At 42.9% G+C, this 19,342-nt stretch overlaps 1 protein-coding gene across 25 annotated transcripts in view; it reads left to right on the forward strand.

The window, feature by feature from the left end:
- Nucleotides 1-19,342, forward strand: part of ANKRD11 (ankyrin repeat domain 11) — a 262,296-nt gene that overhangs the window by 60,752 nt on the left and 182,202 nt on the right. Inside the window, exon 3 of one of the 25 annotated variants that reach the window (XM_084812699.1) lies at nt 5,774-5,852. The exons of the other annotated variants lie outside the window; for them this stretch is intronic. The gene's annotated coding sequence lies outside the window, so the exon portion shown is untranslated. The remainder of the gene's footprint in view (nt 1-5,773; nt 5,853-19,342) is intronic. 25 annotated transcript variants of the gene reach the window in all.

The raw sequence follows: 19,342 nt of genomic DNA on the forward strand, positions 1-19,342 counted from the left end.
TTCTCAGGAACCTTCTCCACCATTATTGAATTTCTAGTTTGAGGAGCCCATCATACGTTTCTAGTGTTCCCCAGACCACAGTTTGAAAATGACTGGAATACTATATTGTTTGCTGAGAATTCCATGTTCCTGTTGTTGTTTAGTAAACCTGCAGCATAAGTGGGAATTCATAGCAAGCTAAGAACTTCTAATACACAATCATATTTACGGCTGAAACAGGTTTATTTTTCATTATTAAAGAGTTGCAATGATATCTGCTTTCCCTTCTCCCCACCAAATCTATGAAAAGGAGGCTGGATTGATTTTAAATCAAGTTTCGTGTATTCTAATTCATCTTATGAGTAAGCATTCATACTGACTTGTTGGTATAACAGTTACAACATACAGGTTTGTAACTAAACAGTCTTTATCCATTGTTGTTGGTCAGTCGTTCAGTTGTGCCCGACTCTTCGTGACCCCATGGACCATAGCACGCCAGGCCTTCCTGTCCTCCGCTCTCTCCCGGAGCGTGCTCAAGTTCATATTCATTGCATCGGTGATGCTATCTAGCCATCTCATCCTCTGTCGTCCCCTTCCTCTTTTGCCTTCAGTCTTTCCCAGCATCAGGGTCTTTTCCAGAGAGTTTTCTCTGCGCATTAGGTGGCCAAAATATTGGAGCTTCAGCTTCAGTATCTGTCCTTCCAATGAGCACTCAGGGTTGATTTCCTTTAGGATGGACTGATTGGACCTCCTTGCAGTCCAGGGGACTCGTAAGAGTCTTCTCCAGCACCACAGTTCAAAAGCATCCATTCTTCGGCACTCAGCCTTCCTTATAGTCCAGCTCTCACAGCCATACATTACTACTGGGAAAACCATAGCTCTGATTATACGGACCTTTGTTGGCAAGGTGATGTCTCTGCCTCTTACTATGCTGTCTAGGTTTGCCATAGCTTTCCTCCCAAGGAGCAAGCGTCTTTTAATTTCATGGCTACAGTCACCGTCTGCAGTGATCTTGGAGCCCAAGAAAATAAAATCTGTCACAGCTTCCATTTCTTCCCCTTCCATATGCCAGGAAGTGATGGGGCCAGATGCCATGATCTTCGTTTTTTTAATGTTGAGTTTCAAACCAGCTTTTGCACTCTCCTCTTTCACCCTCAACAAGAGGCTCTTTAGATCCTCTTCGCTTTCTGCCATTAGGGTGGTATCATCTGCATATCAGAGGTTGATAATTCTCCCAGCAATCTTAATTCCGACCTGTGATTCATCCAACCCGGCGTTTCTCATGATGTACTCTGCATATAAGTTAAATAAGCAGGGTGACAATATGCAGCCTTGTTGTACTCCTTTCCCAATTTTGAACCCATCGGTTGTTCCATGTCCGGTTCTTACTGTTGCTTCTTGACCGTCGTACAGGTTTCTCAGGAGACAGGTAAGGTGGTCTGGTATTCCCATCACTTTAAGAATTTGCCACAGTTTGTTGTGATCCACACAATCAAAACCTTTAGCGTAGTTAATGAAGCAGAAATAGAGGTTTTTCTGGAATTCTCTTGCTTTCTCCATGATCCAGCGAATGTTGGCGATTTGATCTCTAGTTCCTCTGCCTCTTCGAAACCCAGCTTGTACTTCCAGTAGTTCTCGGTTCGCATACTGCTGCAGCCTAGCTTGTAGGATTTTGAGCATAACCTTGCTGGCATGTCAAATGAGCGCAATTGTGCGGTAGTTTGAACTTTATCCATTACTTACAAGTATAATTTTAAAAAAAAAATTGACCACCCTGTTACGAAGCCAGAATTCCCTGTAGACAGGGCAAGATTTGTGAATAAGGGGCTGTAAGCACATAATTTTTTGTTTAGTGCTCTTATGAAATGTAGATGTGTCATGGTACTACTCAGGAACTGTACAGAGTAGCACATGTGAGAAAACGGGTTGCTGTGTTTGTCACTGGGGAAAATGGAAATGGGTTACCTCTTCCTGTTTTGAGTCTTTTAAAGAGGAATCTTCAGATAGAAGCTTTATCTCAAAATTTATGTTCTACCGCAACTGTCAGAATTCACTGATTTTTCAAATTATTTTGATGGAAACCAATAATCCCTCAAAGTTTTTTTTTGGTATTTGAATATTGTGTGTGTGTGTGCGCACGCGCGCGCAGACACACACACACACACGACTCTGGTGGTTAACCCATTGTCACAGCTGGGTTTATGGTCTGGTTCACAGAAGAGCTTTTGAGATTGTTTTGGAAAGGAATCCTTTTGTGCTTCATTGCATATTAATTTACATTCTTTTATTCCAAGTAGTTTGAAAAGTTACCACATCTGTGGAAGAAACTGTTAAAGGATAGATGGGCTTCTTTCTCAGAAGCCCCCATCTGCTTTGTCAACTACATAAACAGATTTAGGTGGACTATAGATTCAGGTTTTGCCTCTGCCTTTTTAATGTACTTCTACTTGCATACATGCATGTCTAGGTAGTAGGAGTGTAATGTGGCTGTTGTACAACTGTACCATAGTGCAGACTATAGTGACTTAAGCCTATACCTTGTGATAGATGGATTCACAGAAACAGATTCTAGGAGAGTAGCCATATTTGTCTTTGGCTCGGGAGGGAGAGTAAGTGGAACATTACATGCTGCTCAATGCTGCAGCATTCATATCTGTCACTTTTACTTCTGTCATTTATATTTTGCTAAGAAGTGAGAGCTATGCTGCTTTCCTTTTGGAGCTGTTGAAATGAGTTATTTTTGAAACAGACTGTAATGCAGTTTTTTTAAGGTAGTTTATTTTGCTGATCTCACTTCAGTAGTCAGAAGTAACCTTTAAGAGACTGGAAACCCCGGTGTGATGTTCTTAATTTTTTATGCAAACAGTTGTAGTAAATACAGTGAAACAGTGTGTTATCGAAGTTGTACAGATGCATTTCTGGGCCAGTGTACTGACTGCATTTTACTCAGATCATGTTAACAACAGTCTGACTTCATGGGAGCATGGCACTGTGACCTCCAGTTGGGCAGAAATTTTTAGGGCTTCTGTTTTTTATGAAGATATGCTATTACTTAGGAAGGGCAGCAGTCTGTGGTACCATCCACTTGGTAGAAATGAGTTAAGATACTTAGAATTTTCAGTAGTGTGAAAGGGAAGGCTTTAGTTCCACACTGCTTGTTACAGTTTCTGAAAGCAAACACCTATCATCGCATCTTAAAACACTTTGATGGGAAAGAGATACTGATGTTGAAGGGGAAAGAATATCAGTGTGGAAGTGGAAAAAGAAGAAGCAACTGTGAAGAGCAAAGAAAAAACCCTGTTAAATGAAATAATGTGAGATGTGTAGCTTTTTCTTTCCTGTAAGTCAAAATGCAAGCCTGAAATTAGGAAATAGTAGATACACTATTCATATGGACTGCCTTTTAAAACATGCTAGGGAAGGCAAAATGCAAGCTCAGTGCTTTCTTGTGCTACTTCCTAAAATGTGTCCATTTTGTATGAGAAGTCAGCGTTTGTTCAGTGGCTAGAGTTGCTTGACTTGGGCAAGTAGAGGAAACCCAAACTCAAATACCTGCTCTGATGCTCGGCTATGGAATAGCTATCTCTCAGACTAAGCTACGGAGTGCCTGATAACAGTGTTGGAAAGCGGTGATGTTAGCTCCTGGACTTCATAAAGATATTGACTAGGTTCACACAACATGACAAGCCACACTGAACCTTGAGCGTCGGTTGTCGTTGAATCATGGGTTGTCGAACTGTGGGTGGTTGTGTTGTGTGCTAACAAACCATGCCTTGTTAACCACAAGCAGTCCACAGTTCACAATGCAACAACAAACCATGGCATCTTTTCATTGTTTGTTCAACCTTGTTGTGTGAATCCAGCCACTCACTAGTGGAAATGTAACAGCATTTGGGTATGGCTGATGCACCATACTTGGTCAGTCTGGATTTTGCCAACAAGATGCGTCAGCCCAGTTCTCTTGTTTTTCCTGTTGGCTTTTGTAAAATAATGGGTTTTGATAAAAATAGTAAACTAAAGCTAACTTTAATAAAGAAATTTATGTTTTCTGAGCAATAAAAGTCACATTTTTAAAGAAAATATAATAGGTGCAAGGTACTTGGGTAGATCAGCAGGTTCTTAGCTGTCCTGAGAGTGGTCCACGAGGAGTTAGTCCATCTGAATGTGTACAAGTATAATGTGCGGGGTTTAAGCAGAGTTAACCAGTGAATGCTGGCTTTGCAGATATGAAGATTTCACTCAGTTAAAGATTGGAACAGCTTTAAAGCCATTTAGATGTAAAACTAGGACACTTTATGGAAAACAGTGTTTGCTTTTTTTTTCTTCATTCTCTAGCTCATAGATGGGTGAAGTTTTGTGTGGAGTTACTTCTTCATGAGAATCTAATGGAATGTTGATTTTTAAGGAAGTTGATTTTTTCATGGAGTGGAAATGGTAGTAGTGCTAGGCTAAAAGTGCTTTCCTTTCCCTTTAGTATCAGGGCTGATGAAAATTGTGTCCAGAAAAAAGCAGCTAAAGGCAAACTTTTAACGATGACCCTTTTAGCAGTTTCCAATTTTGAATTTTAGACTATTGCAGTGCTTTCTGTGTGAGGCTGTCTTTGAAGAGTATTCAGCTACTGCAGTTCAGCAACTGCAACTGGTGCCAAATGGTGCAGCCAGATTGCTTTCTGGTGTGTGGTTCATCAAGCTTGTTTTACTGGTCCTATAGTAATTGCACTGACTTCCAATTTGATTCCAGACCCCATTCAAGGCACAGCTTCTTGCATATAAAACCCTAGTTGACTTGGGGCCAGGATATCTAAAAGAGTGATACCTCTTGTATGCACTTGTCCATTATGTTGCCAGTGTTCTTTTTATAAGGATGCTTGTGAAAAATATTTGCCTGAATTGAGGCTCAGGAAGAATTTTGGTACACCTAGTGAATTTGTATGCTTTCTGTTGTTTGAAAATAAAATTGTTGCCTTGCATGATTCCTTAATTGTGCTTGTGACTAGGAAATTGAGAGCTAAATTTGTTGCTCAATTTTGAATGTTCCTTCTATTTTTGTTACGGTTTAAAGCTAAAATATATAATTTCTACTACATTTCTGTTCTGCTCAGTGTTTAGTTTTTAATAAGGGATCAATAGCATAAAAACAGTTTTATGATAGTCCTAGCAGCAGAGCTCCAGTCAGAACAACAGTATTCTTAGGATTTCAGCATATTGATTCAAACTGCTTCTCAAGCTGCCACTTAATACTGAATATAAGAAGAACTGTACTGGAACTAGGCCAGTATTCTGTTCCTCCAGTGGCCAACCTGTTGCCTATGGGAAGCCCACAAGCAAGACACAAATGCAGCAGCACCCTTTTGCTGGTATTCCCCAACAAATGGTATTGAGAAGCATGTTACTTCTGATACTGCAGGTAATATATAGCTGTCCCATTTTAGTAGCTTTATCCTCCATGATTGTGTCTAATCCCACTTTAAAACTCTCCAAATTGGTGGCCATCATGACATATTATGGAAGTGAATTCCATCATTTAACTATGCACTGTGTGAAGAAGTCCTTCCTTTTACCTGTCCTGAATCTCCTGCTATTCACCTTCATTCGATGACCCTGGGTTCCAGTATTATGAGAAATTGAGAAAAACATTGCCATATCCACTTTCTCCACACCATACATAATTTTATACACCTCTGTCATGTCCCCCCTTACACATCTTTTTTCTAAGCTAAAGAGCTCGAGATACTGTAACCTTTCCTCATAGGGGAGTCCCTCCAGCCCTTGATCATTTTGGTTGTTCTTTTCAGCACTGTTTCCTGCTCTCCAATATTTAGAGGTGTGGTAACCAGAACTGTGCATCGTATTCCAAGTGTGGTTGTATCACAGGTTTGTGTAAAAGCATTATGGTATTACAACTACTACTAAGCATTTATATAGCACATTTCAAGAGTACAGAATGCTTTATATATAATATTTCAATTATTAGAACAGCTTTATAAGGTAAGCCAATGTAGGCCAATCCCTACATTGCACATGAAGTGTTGAGGCTGAAAGACTAGTGGCTTGCCTTGACATGTCCTTAAGATTTTGTAAGTCCTGATGCTCACATCTAACTACTATGTCACGCTACTTCATCCATTAGTTTGCCCCACACTAAAATTAAAATTCAGATTTGGAAAAAAGAAACCCATGAACAATGTGAGCATGGCAACAGGACTGGCTGTATTTGATGCAGTTGGACACTTCAGGAAGCTTACACACACACAGCTGAATAGGATCCAGATAATGCTGGCAGGGGAGTTAAAAGAGAGCTAACGTTTCGATATTAATGGTATTAGTTTGCATCATGGCCTGTTGAAAATGTTGCAAGGCTTAGCTTTACAGTAGAACAATGGCATTGAAAAACTATACACAATCATATAATTCCTCCTGTGAGCAAGTCGTGCAGTGTGGGCATTTTCTGGTTGTTGCCTGCTTCTGTGGACAAAGGGACCTTTTAATATGTGGGCTGAATTGACTTGCAAGGTAACATCCAGATATGGGATCCTTAAATATGAGAGTCCTAAAAATTATGCAACAGAATCAGCCTTGTAGGATTTTTGTTTGTAGTAGGCATTATCTGTACAGACCCTGTTGAGGACAAGTTGGATGAGGCTGTACGAAAGGCATACATAGTGGCAGCTTGCCAGCTGAGGTTCTGTTCATTCCAATTAAATGGTTTGAGTGCAGCACAGTCAGAATAATTGCCATTGCTTTCTTTTAGGCTTCTAAAATCTTGCAGTGCCTTTGTAGTCTTGCATTTTTGGTGCTGCATCTGAACTGTCATGTTGAGGCATGTTCCCCTAGTTTACCAGAAAGTTATGCTGTTATGCTGTTCTTTTTGTTGTTATTTAGGGGACAGATTTGAATGTTAAAAAAGATTAAAATAGGTGCTGAGGAGGTTGAGCTTTCCATGCATATGGGTTAAGGTAACCCTGGTCTCTTTTCCTGTTCTGCCCAGGAACCCTGAGTTTGGGAATGTTTCTACATCTGGCAGTGGCGATACAGCTTTTTAAAAAGCAGAATAGACTTTGAATTCTTAAACATCAACAAGAGAAGTCATCTCTAACTGCTGTGGCATAGCTCGAAGAATGTACGCCATCTACAATTCAGATCATGTTTAAATCTTTGAACACCGTTCAGTTTTTGCAGCAACTTACCTCTCAATTGCAAAATACTTCATTGAAGTTGCCCTACCACATTCTCTGTTATTTTTGGTTAGTAGCTTTAACATAGAGGGATATTCCCCTCTTTGAGGAAAGCTATCACTCCAAGAGGCTGGGGATGGGGTTGCCTCTTCCTGTTACTACCTGGTGCTTCTCTACTTCTATAGAAACAAGAAACAGATTTAGGTTATGAGTTGTGCTATATTCTACAACCATAGCTCAATTCTCTAGCCAAATTCCATGGCTGTGTAAGCTTCTCTGTCCCTAGAGAGGCCAGAAACAAACAAACAAACCCCACCAACCCATACTCGTATTGCAGTAGTTTGATTTATTCCACAGCATAGACTGCATAATCAATATGACATGGAAATTGGCTGAGAAGAATTTTTCAGGTGCCAGTTACTGTCATTTGAATAAATCGAGTATTCTTGTCCTAAATCCATTGCAGAAAACCCCATGGATTTCAGTCAAAATCTTCATAAGCTTCTTTAATGTTGCAGGCTAAATGGTAGTGACTGTAGCTGCCACCATGGGTTTTACTCAGGGCTGTGTATGCAGAATTTCAGAAAAACCACGATTTGTAGTATGGAGTACAGAATTCAGTACCCTGTTTATTCTCAGCAGTCATGTTAAGAGTTGTAGCTCATATGTCTGAATATAGGCTTGAATATTTGCAGGTGTCATTTGTTGAAATCTTCAAGGTCAAAATCTTCATGTGTGTGCCTCATTTCCAGTCCACCAGGATTTTCAGTGTCTTATATAGCTTTATCCCAACTTCCATTGAGTTGCAGAAGCAGAATATTTGCTCATCTTGCAGAATTATGCAAGATGAACAAGTATGAGCACATTTAATTTGTATGTAGATTGCAGAATGCATCTTTCCTGATGCAGAACTTTTTTTAAAAAAAAAACAACAGTATGCAAACTTGCTGGAGCTTCTGCTTCGTATTGCCAAGTTTAATCTTCTGATACAGAATTTACTATCTCAGGGATGGAGCTCCATGTTTTGGGAGGATGAGAGGTTGGGTTGCTTATGTGAAATTTCTCTGTTTATAAGTAGAAAATGGAGTTTCAGGCAAAGCTTTTGAATATCTTTGGAGGTGCCTGTAGTGTGGTGTTGCAAAGGCAATTCTTGGCATGTTATGCACATACTTCACTGGAATTTAATTTCTGCTGCAATTGAATAAGAAGAGCATGTTCATATTTGGTAAGCTTCCTTGCACCTGTCTAATCCACTCTGCTGCCTGGACAGTAACAGAACTGTCTGTCGTTCAGATAACACAGTGTTGTTCTGTGTGGTGGGTTTGCATTGCAGGGAGGAAGAAGAGCATAGCTTAGCTTTTGGCTAAACTAAAGTATGCGTCAGTGCTGTCAAGTGGAGCAGTGAATGGAGTGAAATAGTTGCCGGGCTGAAGTTTCAAACAGGCAAACTGGCCCCATTTGGTCTTCTTTAGTTTCACCTGGTTACTTTATTTAGTGTATTTGGTGACATATAGATGTCCTAAGTGTGGGATTTGTACTTGGAAAAAGTGAAGGTGAAAGAACTAGGTGAAAACTGAATCTTCACATCAGGCAGCTAAAATATAGCTGTGAAGTGTTAGACTTTCCAGTTTCGTGTTGTTCATTTTAACCAGGAGAAATTAAAAATAAATCAGGCTCTAGCCAGTTTTCTCTTATGAATCTCATGCGCTTGCCCGGTGTTGTGTGTGATATATAGCCTGTACAGCTTCTGTACAGTTCTACTGAGAAGCTGTCATTCAGCAACATCCATTCCATAAGGCTGCAGCAGAGGGGAGAGAAGGGAAGCAAGTTCACTCCACTTGCTCAGCTGGGAGCCCAGCAACTTTTGTCTCTTCTTCTCCGTGAACTGTATGTACTCCAGGTGGTCATTATAAGAACTTTGTAACTAAGAATAGTGCCTGAGTGTGTCTTTCCTCCTCCCTCCCTGTCCTCTTTCCTTTTGTGCCATGTCTTTTAGACTGTAAGCCTGAGGACAGGAACTGCCTTCATTATTGATCTTTATAAGATGCTCAGGGAGCTTTTATTGGCTGAAGAGTGAGATAAAAATCCTTCAAATAAGTGGCAATTATATTAAAAGCTTTTTTCATCAGAGGTATAAAATCGGTTGTGTTGCTATAAACCATTTGAAAAACCACCCAGAGCTTTCAGTTGACCTCACCAATAACTTGTGAAAAACAACGTTGAAACACTTTTGTTTCCTGAAAGGCACTTTTCTGCAAATTCAATTGCAGGTCTGCTTTAAAGTGCCAGCAGTGGGTTCTGTGATGGTTCTTTTGCAGTACCTGCAACATCAGCAAAACACATAATCACTGTTCTTGGTGTGTGCATGCTCCTTTTTTAGCACCTCAAAGGGAGTGGAGTCTGCTCTGAATGATGCACCAAACTGCATTGTGGTGGTAGGAGCAGATGTGCACAAATAGTAATAGTCTCTAAAACCATAAAGTGGTTCAGATGGCTGAGAAAGTGAGTGTGTGAGTGGTGGGGGGAAGAAAATGTGGGCGCTCAATCATAGTGAGGGAAAAAGTAGGGGAGAGTTGTGGGCAGAATATGGAGAGAAAAACTGGATGCTTTATACCAGTCTTCCCCAATCTGATGCCCACCAGGCTGCAACTCCTATAATTCTCTGCCAGTAAGGCAGGGAAGATTTTTTTAATACTGTATAATATCTGGGCAGAAAAGTTAAAAGTAGAAATTGTCAAATCTATAACCACTGAAACATTCTTGCATATTATAATATGGTGATTTCAGCTTAAAATTAGATTTGGACATTGTTGGACACTAATAGGCCTGAAATGGTATACCCTCCTTGATGAAAGTAGTAATTTGTAAATTTTTAATGCCTTGCCTGTAAATTTTGAGCTTTTGGATATACTGAGAGTGGCTGAATATTGAAAATGGTAGGACCACTGTTCCAGTCATCTGGTTCTTCTTTGTGATCTCTCTGTATCACACAAATGGGCTCTGTGCCTATGCGGAGCCTCGATTTGGGAAACGTGTAAAGCTGAGAAAATTTTGGCGGGTACCCTCCCCCACCATCCCATTGTGCATGTCCTGGCAGGTTCCCGCCTATTCCCTCAGTTCTTCTTCAACTGCCAACTGTGATGCCTTGTCGTGAACTTTGTCCATTATAGGACTGTGTTGGATATTTTGCTAAGGTTTTGTATTCTATCTGTATCTCTTTCTCCCTGTCATTATTTAGCTCTTTCAGTTGATTTTATTTTATTTTCTTATTAAATACTAATTTTGTCTCTCAGAGGAGAGCAATCTTTGATTGCGTTCCTTGCCTCAGGGCGTATGGCCTTGAAGGTGCCCTTTCGGAAGTGTTCGCAGTGTGGGAGTAAGTTGCTGCCATCCGACAGGCACTCCCTTTGTCTCTTCTGCCTAGGAGAGGGAGATGTGGTAGAGGCGTGTCCATTTTGCCAGGGTTTCTCAAAGCAGGCCCGCAGAAACCGAGCAGACAGACTTCACACGGAACTTTGGAAACAGGCGTTGGCCTCTGTTGAGGCCCCCAAAGCTTGGATGGCACAGGCTCCTGCCTCTTTGAAAGATCGCCATGTGCCCCAAACTGAAGAGACAGAGCCCAAACTCCCTCCTCTCCTTCTGTGCCAGCTCTAGCCATGGGCAGGACAGAGAAAGCTCTTACTCTGGGGAGGTCTTTAATGCTGTCTGCAGCTCAAAAGTTGTCAAAAAAGGCTTGGATGCCTAAGACCTCAGACCCAGAGAAAAAGGAAAATGAGGAGAGCTGAGGAAAAATTGCAGGCAGAATGTCAGATGGATCTTCTGCCACGACCAGCCCTGTTAAAATCACCGATCCCGAGGAAACCTGAGACATCAGTACCGAGATCCAGTACATTGGAAGTGTTGATGCCGTGGATCGACATGATACAGATTGCCTCGACATCTGAGGGAGAAATCAGATTCGACTCCTCCTCCTCCTGACAAGGAACAGGGCCAGCTCCGTCAGCCTGCATACTTACCTCAGCATCAAGACTCTCCTGATTCCAGATCTTTTGTGTATTATACTCGGGACCATAGGATAGATTCTGCTTATGTGCCTCACCCCTGACATTGTTCCGCATCGCTGATGTCAGATTGGGTTAGATGATTGGAGTGGTCTCTCCCTCCTCGCCCTACCTACTATTGGGATGACTGGAGGCAGTGAGATCGTTTTTATGACTATATGGACTTGGACTTGTGCCGTTCAAGGTGCATTCTGGCCGCCATTTTGTTGTGTCCCCCAGCAAAGGATGTGTCTTACCCACAGAAGGAAATCGCCCTTGATCAGGTTCCTCAGATGCTGCCACCTTTGCCACTGATGGCTGTGCAGCCTCCAGTACTTCCTCAGGCTACTGCTTCAGCATCTCCTAGGGTGTGTGAGGAAGATCTTCTGTCTTGTCCAGAGGCGTCTCCACACTTTACTACGGATGACCACCAGTCCGACTATGCTTCCTATTCTTCAGTGGCTCTGTCAATCTTATCACTGGACGGAGCAGTAGGATCACAGGACCCAATTTCACCTTCAGAGGACTTGGGCCATTTCTCTGAACAGATCCTGAGAATGGCATGATCTCTTGGGATAGAAACCCAGCAGCCTGTCTAAAGGCTAAAAGACCTGGTGTTTGATGTTGTTAATGTAGAGACATCGATGCCCTTCACCATTCCTTTCTTGCTAACACTGCTACAAACTGTCAAACAGTTGTGGAAGATGCTGGCGTCCATGACTTCCACTTCAAAGAGGCTGGAGAGCATGTACAGAGTTTTGGAAAAGGATGCTGAATTCCTATTTACTCACTTGTGCCCTAACTCTGTAATTGTTGAATCAACTCAGAGTCATTCTCACAAGACTCACTCTGCCCCAGTAGATAAGGAGGGATGAAGACTGGACCTGATGGGCCACAAGATTTATTCATCTGCAGCATTAAGTCTTAGGGTCACTAACTCTCAAGCGACGATGGCACGATATCAAATGTCCCTCTGGGAAAAAATTGGATCTCGTTGTGACCGCTTACTCGATGATCAGAGAGAACTGGCCAGGGTGTTCCAGGTGGAAGTGACCAGAGTGGTGAGGCAAGAGATAAACACCGCCCATCATCAGACAGATTGTGGGGCAAAGACAATGGTTGGGGCCCTCATTCTCAGAAGGCATGCCTGGCTGAGGTTGGCTGGATTGTCTTAGGAAGCCAGGTCTAGAATTGAGGATCTCCCCTTTGATGGCACAGGTTTGTTTAATGCGACTACAAATGAAGCCATGGATTCTGTCCAGAAGGCAAAAACTACGGCCAAAAAGATGGGACTTGGTCAACCTCCGGCCATGTTCAAGCCTTGCTGCTGGTTTAGACATTCAGGATTCCAGCAACAAAGACAGCCAGGTGAGCGCTACCAAAGGCAAAGGCGGCAGCAGCAGCAGCATCCCTCTGCATCAGGGAGGCAATATCCATCATCTAAGTTCCGATCCACTTGCCGTAAGTCTGATCTTGTGGGCAGGAGTCACCTTTGACTTGCAAAGGGTGATCTTTCGCTGGCATGCATCCTTCCAACTTTTTGGAACTGGTCTCTCCAGTTTTCTTCCCACATAGATGCAAATCACATTGGATTTGTGGGTGCTGTCAGTAATCAGCAGAGGATACAAGATCAAGTTCAACACCCCCCCCTTTGTATGGTACGGTCAACGACACCCTTGGCTATACTAGAAGTGGAGGTCGCTTCTCTGTTGGAGAAGGGTGCTATCCAACCTGTACCAGCTCATCAACTTCTGCAAGGTTTTTATTCCCAATACTTTACCATACCGAAGAGAGATGGAAGGCTCCAACCAATCTTGGATCTGTGCGACATAAATTTCTTTATCACACTGAAGAAATTCCATATGACCATGTTGGCTACCATACTGCCGCTGTTGCAGAAGGGAGACTGGTTTGCATCCATCGATCTCAAAGACACATATTTTCATATAGCAATTGAAAAGTCAAGTCAGCGTTATCTTCACATCATTATCGGAACGCAGGTATACCAGTTTTGTGTATTTTTGTTCAGCCTCTCAGTGGCACCAAGAGTCTTTACAAAGTGCATGACAGTGGTATGTGCTTACCTCCGACTGCAGAGTGTCACCATCTTTCCTTACATCAACAGTTTGCTACTAGTAGTCCCATCGTGAAAGAGCCTCTTTCATTCATTGTCACTTACCTGCTGTCTTCTGGATGCCCTCGGGCTCTACATGAATATCCAAAAGTCTTGCATGGAACCGACCCAAATCATCCAATTTATAGGTGGGCTTCTAGACTCGCATCAAGGTCGTGTTTTCCTCCCGTGGGATCGAGCAGATGCACTGGTGATCCTAGTGAGCCAAGCTCTCTGTTTCAGTACTGTCACCGCTTTCACAATTCAGAGGCTCTTAGGATTAATGGTGGCTATGACTGTAGTGGTTCCATTTGCATGCCTTAGAATGAGGAGCCTCCAATTGTGCTTCGCCAGAGTCTTTGACCCCATAGGGAATGTACGACATACTTGCCTGAGGCTCCTTGCAAGGTTAAGACAGTCCCTCGTTGGTGGACGTTCCTGCATCACCTTCTCCCAGGAGTGCCTTTCCACCTTCCAGCCCCCTCAAGAGCAAAAGCAACAGACACATTCCTATGAGGGTGGAGAGCTCATTGTGGATTTCTCAGAGTTCAGGGCCTCTGGATGGGATCAGAAAAGGGCAAGCATATCAACTTCCTCAAGTTGCTTCTGATACAGAAAGCACTGAGGGCTTTCGAGCCAGAGGTCCAGAGCAAGATTGTGCGAGTGGCGACTGACAACACAACTGTTGTTGATTATTTGAACAAACAAGGGGGAGCAAAGTCAGCTCCGTGGGTGAGGCTCACTCTGGACATATTCAAATGGCACATTGCAAGGGAGGTTTCCCTGATAGCAGTTCATGTTGCCATATCTGACAAAGTTATAGCGGCTCAGCTAAGTTGGTCTTTTTGGGCGTCACACAAGTAACAGCTCCATCCCGAAGTTGTCCACAACCTGTTCAGCTGATGGGGAGTGCCTCTAATAGGTCTGTTCGCAATGGAGGAAAACACGGTATGCAAGAATTATTGCAGCAGAGCGGGCATTGGTCTAGCCTCCTTGGGGGATGCTTTCAACCTGAGTTTTTACTTCGTCTTCCCACCATTTCCATTGCTAACTCGGGTGCTATCAAAGATACTGGACAACAACACAGACTGCATAATCATCACCCCACGGTGGCTGAGGCAGGGGTGGTTTGCCCCACTGCTCAGCTGAGCTTGATGCCGGTATCATCAACCAGTGAGGCCAGATCTCTTGTCCCAACAGGACTGATGGATTCGACATCCTGATCTCCAAACACTGCACTTAATGACGTGGAGACTCCGAAGTCTCTAGGTGTCCTGTAGTTCACGGAGCCACTTCGTGTGATCTTAGAGGCTACTAGGAAACCGGCGACTAGACATTCTTATGCCCTTAAGTGGGCAAAGTTCTCTAGCTTGGCGAAGGCAATTAAGGTAGACTCATTTAACAACAAGTTTTGCAGTTTTTGTTGTCCCTATTTGAAAAAGAAATTTTCATCTATAAAGATTTATCTCACAGCAATTTCGGCTTCGCAAGCTCCAGTAGGGGGTTTCACTGTTTTTTTCACATCCTCATACCCAACAGTTTCTTTGTGGAGTCAAAAATCTCCGACCTCCTGTTAAGTTGCCGGTACCGAGCTGAAGCTTATCAGTAGTCCTTCAGGATCTAGCAGTTAAGTCTTTTGAGCCTCTAGCAACAGTTGATCTTTGATTATTGTTCTGGAAGGTGGCCTTTTTAATAGCGGTGACATCTGCCCATTGGGCTAGTGAGTTAGCAGCCCTTAGAGTGAATGCTCCTTATGTGGTCTTCCACAAGGATGAAATTGTGCTTCATCCAGATCTGCAGTTTTTACTGAAAGTAGTTTTGACTTTTCATTTTAATCAGGACATCATCTTACTTGCATTTTTTCAGTCCCTGAAATTGGAGTTGGAGTCTAGATTGCATGTGTTGGATATTCAGAGGGCTTTGGCTTTCTATAAGTCCAGGACTGAAGTTTTCCTAAAGTCCCCTAGACTTTGTGTGTGTTATGGAGGCAACAAAAAGGGTCTACCGATATCATCCCAGAGACTGGCCTCTTGGGTGGTTCAAACCCCCACTTATCAGCTAGTAAACCGCGATCTGGGTAAGGTGACAGCGCCTTCTACATGAGCCATGGTGATAGCGTTTGACAGGGGTGTCTCTATTCCAGAGTTATGCCGTGCTGCAACATGGTCAACACCATCAACCTTTGTGCGGCATTATCACCTAGATGACAGGTCTCGGGCAGACTGTTCTTTGGTTGTGCTGTTCTTTCTTCAGTTCTATATTAGAACACCTACCCACCTTCCCATAAGTGAGCTTGCTACTCACCCACTTTGTGATGCACAGGGACCATGAAGGAGGAGGACAGGTTGCTTACCTGTAACTGTGGTTCGTCAAGTGGTCATCTGTGCATTCACACAACACACCCAATGTCCCCGCTTTGGTGTTCATAATATTATTTATGTCTGATACTGAGGTGTTCACTATATTCCTTTCAATTATGAGGCCTCATTTGGGTCTCATCAAACTGAGGAAATAGGTGGGAACCCACCAGGACATGGGCAATGGGATGGTGGGGGAGAGTTCCCTCCCAAATTTTCTCAGCTTTACAAGTTTCCCAAATCAAGGCTCCACACAGGCACAGAGCCCATATGTGTTAATGCACAGATGACCACTCGAAGAACCACAGTTACAGGTAAGCAACATGTCCTTACTTGATGTAATACTCAGTTTTGTGCAGGACTGTGCTCATAACCAAATTTCACCAATAGAAAGGAATAGCACTGGTACAATTCTTCTTTCGTAGGTAGTACAGATGCTTATAGCAGAGTGAACTGAGAGACCCTGTGAAAAACAATACTGTGATTATCAGAGTTAAGCATAGAATCATAGAATAGTAGGGTTGGAAGGGGCCTACAAGACCATTGACTCCAGCCCCCTGCTCAATGCAGGAATCCAAGTCAGAGCATCCCTGACAGATGGCTGTCCAGCCTCATCTTGAATGCCTCCAGTGTGGGAGAGCCCACTACCTCCCTAGGTCATTGGTTCCATTGTCTTATTACTCTAACAGTCAGAAAGTTTTTCCTGATATTCAGCCAGAATCTGGCTTCCAGTGCTGAGTAGAGGGGAACTAGTACTTCCGGGGATTTGGAAGCTGTGCTTCTGTTAATGCAGCCCAAAATAGCATTTGCCTTTTTTGCAGCCACATCACATTGTTGGCTCATATTCAGCTTGTGATGGACAACAATTCCAAGATCCTTCTCGCTTGTCGTGTTGTTGAGCCACGTATCCTCCATCTTGTAAGTTTGCTTTTGGTTTCTTTTTCCTAGGTGCAGAACTTGGCATTTATCCCTATTAAATGTCACTCTGTTGCTTTCTGTCCAGAGCTCCAGTCTACCAAGATCACTTTGAATTGTCTGTCTCCCAGGGTATTAGCTATCCCACCCAATTTTGTGTCATCTGCAGATTTGATCAGCATTCCCTGCACCTCCTCCTCCAAGTCATTAATACAAATGTGGAAGAGCACTGGGCCCAGGACTGAGCCCTGCGGTACCCCGCTCGTTACCTCTCCCCAGTTTGAGAAGATCCCATTAATAAGCACTCTTTGAGTCTGATTCTGTAGCCAACTGTGGATCCACCAGATCGTTGTTTCATCTAGCCCACTTTGAGCTAGTTTGCTCATCAGGATATCATGGGGCGCTTTGCTGAAGTCCAGGTATATGATGTCCACAGCATGCCCACAGTCCACAAGGATGGTTACCTGATCCAAAAATGAGATCAGATTTGTCTGGCAGGATTTGTTCTTGACAAATCCATGTTGGCTTTGAGTAATCACTGTACTGTTGTCAAGGTGCTTCCAGATGGATTGCTTTATCATCTGCTCCAGAATTTTCCCAGGGATTGATGTCAGACTGAGTGGTCTGTAATTCCCAGGTTCCTCCTTTTTACCCTTTTTGAAGATAGGAACAACATTAGCCCTCCTCCAGTCATCTGGCACTTCCCCCGTCCTCCATGATTGCTTAAAGACAATAGACAGTGTTTCTGAGAGTTCTTCTGCCAGTTCCTTTATTACTCTCGGGTGCAGTTCATCTGGCCCTGGAGATCTGAACTCATTCAAAGTAATTAGGTGTTCCTTGACCATATTCCTATCAATCTCAAGATGCAATCCTGCCCCTTCAGCCTGTACTTTGCCTTTGCCAGGGGGGTCATAGACCCTCTTTTGGGAGAAGAGTGAGCCAAATAGGAATTGAGCACTTCTGCCTTTTCCTTGTCATCTGTTATCATTTTGCCATCCTTATTTAATAGCTGAACCACCAATTCTTTCCTCTGTCTTTCACTTTGCACATAGCTGAAGAGAGCTTTTTTTTGCATGGGTCATGGATATATTTCCATTATTTATTCCAGTCTCTGTCCTTTTTCCTTCTTGTTACTGTTATTGACAGCTGCTTATCCTTCCTCCTCCTTTGTGGAGCCCCTATTCATAGTTGTGAACCATTGCCCTAGGCTGATATATTCATACTGCCTAGTGCATTGGTACATTTGAAACCTTCAGGTCTATTAGAAACACTCATTAGGATATGGTCCTGGTGAAAGGGGCTTGTTCTACACTTTGACGTGATTCATATGCTGCAGCAGACCATCATGGTTTAATTTACCTGCAGGGGCTGTTGTGTTGTGCAAACCCAGGCAGCAACCTTGAAGTAACTCATTACTTGCATTAACTTGTTCTAACCCTCAAACAACCCCTGCCACCTGGGTTCACATGACACGGCAAGCCACGACAAGTCGGGCACCCATGGCACCATGCAAAAAAAAGGCACCCCTGGGTACTTAGCACAATGTGACAGCCCTCTTGGGTGAATTAAGCCATGCTGGGCTGTTGTATCATGGGAACTATGGCAGTGACTGGGTTCAGATAACATGATAACTTTCACTCAAGGGTTGAGTGTGGGTTATCGTTGAGAGGTGAGTTATTATGTTGTCTGAACCCAGCCACACTAACAAACCAAGGCTTGTTAACCACGAACAACCCATGAAGAGAACCCATAGTTTAGTGTTGGGTTGTGAACTGTGGACTGTTCATGGTTAATAAGCCATGGTTTGTTAGCGTGGCTGCGTTCAGATAACATAATCACCCACGTTTCAACTCATACTCAACCCTTGATTGTGGGTTATTGTGTTGTCAGCCTTTGTTCTGTTCCTAGCCAGTTGTCTCGAATAAAGGAAAATGTTATATGTCATACCATGGAGCATAAGGAGGAGCGATTTTCTTGCTGCAAGGAAAAGCCAGGCTGGTGAATCAATCTTCTTTCTCTCCGAGGACAAAGAGACTGGCTAAATTCCATCCTTGGTGGTCTGGCTGGGGCAGTGTTTATTAGTTAGCCACATGTTGTATTTAGTAGCACTGCCTTCCCTGTAACAACAGAGTTTCCTGCTGGTCTTAGTTCTGTTTGATTGTATTCTGATGGTTAACTTTAGGAAATGGGAGGTTGGCCTATTTACTGTGGCAGGATGCGTCTAGATTATATTAACACAAAGGTTAACATTCCTATGATATTTGGGAGTGGGTGGCAGATGTGCTTTCGGACAGTTCTTCCACCAGTAGTTAACAGAGGTGGGATTGCATCATTGTCTGGCAACTAAGGGAGATTCCTTTGAAGGTTATAGATAAGGACAAAGCTTAAGGTGGGAAAGGGGTAAGTGACTAAAAATTACATGTGGTTGAAGCTCGCAAATTACTGGGATCCTTATAATAAATGGTAGGATCCTGTATATGTCTTTAAATAACAAGATTTAATTAAAATGGATCTGAAGAGTGGAAGGGCCCACTTTCAGTGCTATAATTCAAATTAATGTTGCTATATGTCAAAGGTTGGAGGCTTTGCAAAATAAATCCAGAGCTGCCAAACCGTGGAAAGTTTAAAGGAAAGATTTATCTTACTGCTAGTTTCGCTTGTTTTACAGAAAACAAAGATTTTGTTTTAACAGTATTTTGTATGCCTCTTGTATAAAGGTTCTTGCAGAGAGTTTTTATCATAGTTATGTCAGAGCATTTTCTTT

This window comes from Heloderma suspectum, chromosome 8, assembly GCF_057233095.1.
Source record: "Heloderma suspectum isolate Gila_16-S chromosome 8, 16-S_ref, whole genome shotgun sequence".
Taxonomy (NCBI): Eukaryota; Metazoa; Chordata; class Lepidosauria; order Squamata; family Helodermatidae; genus Heloderma; species Heloderma suspectum.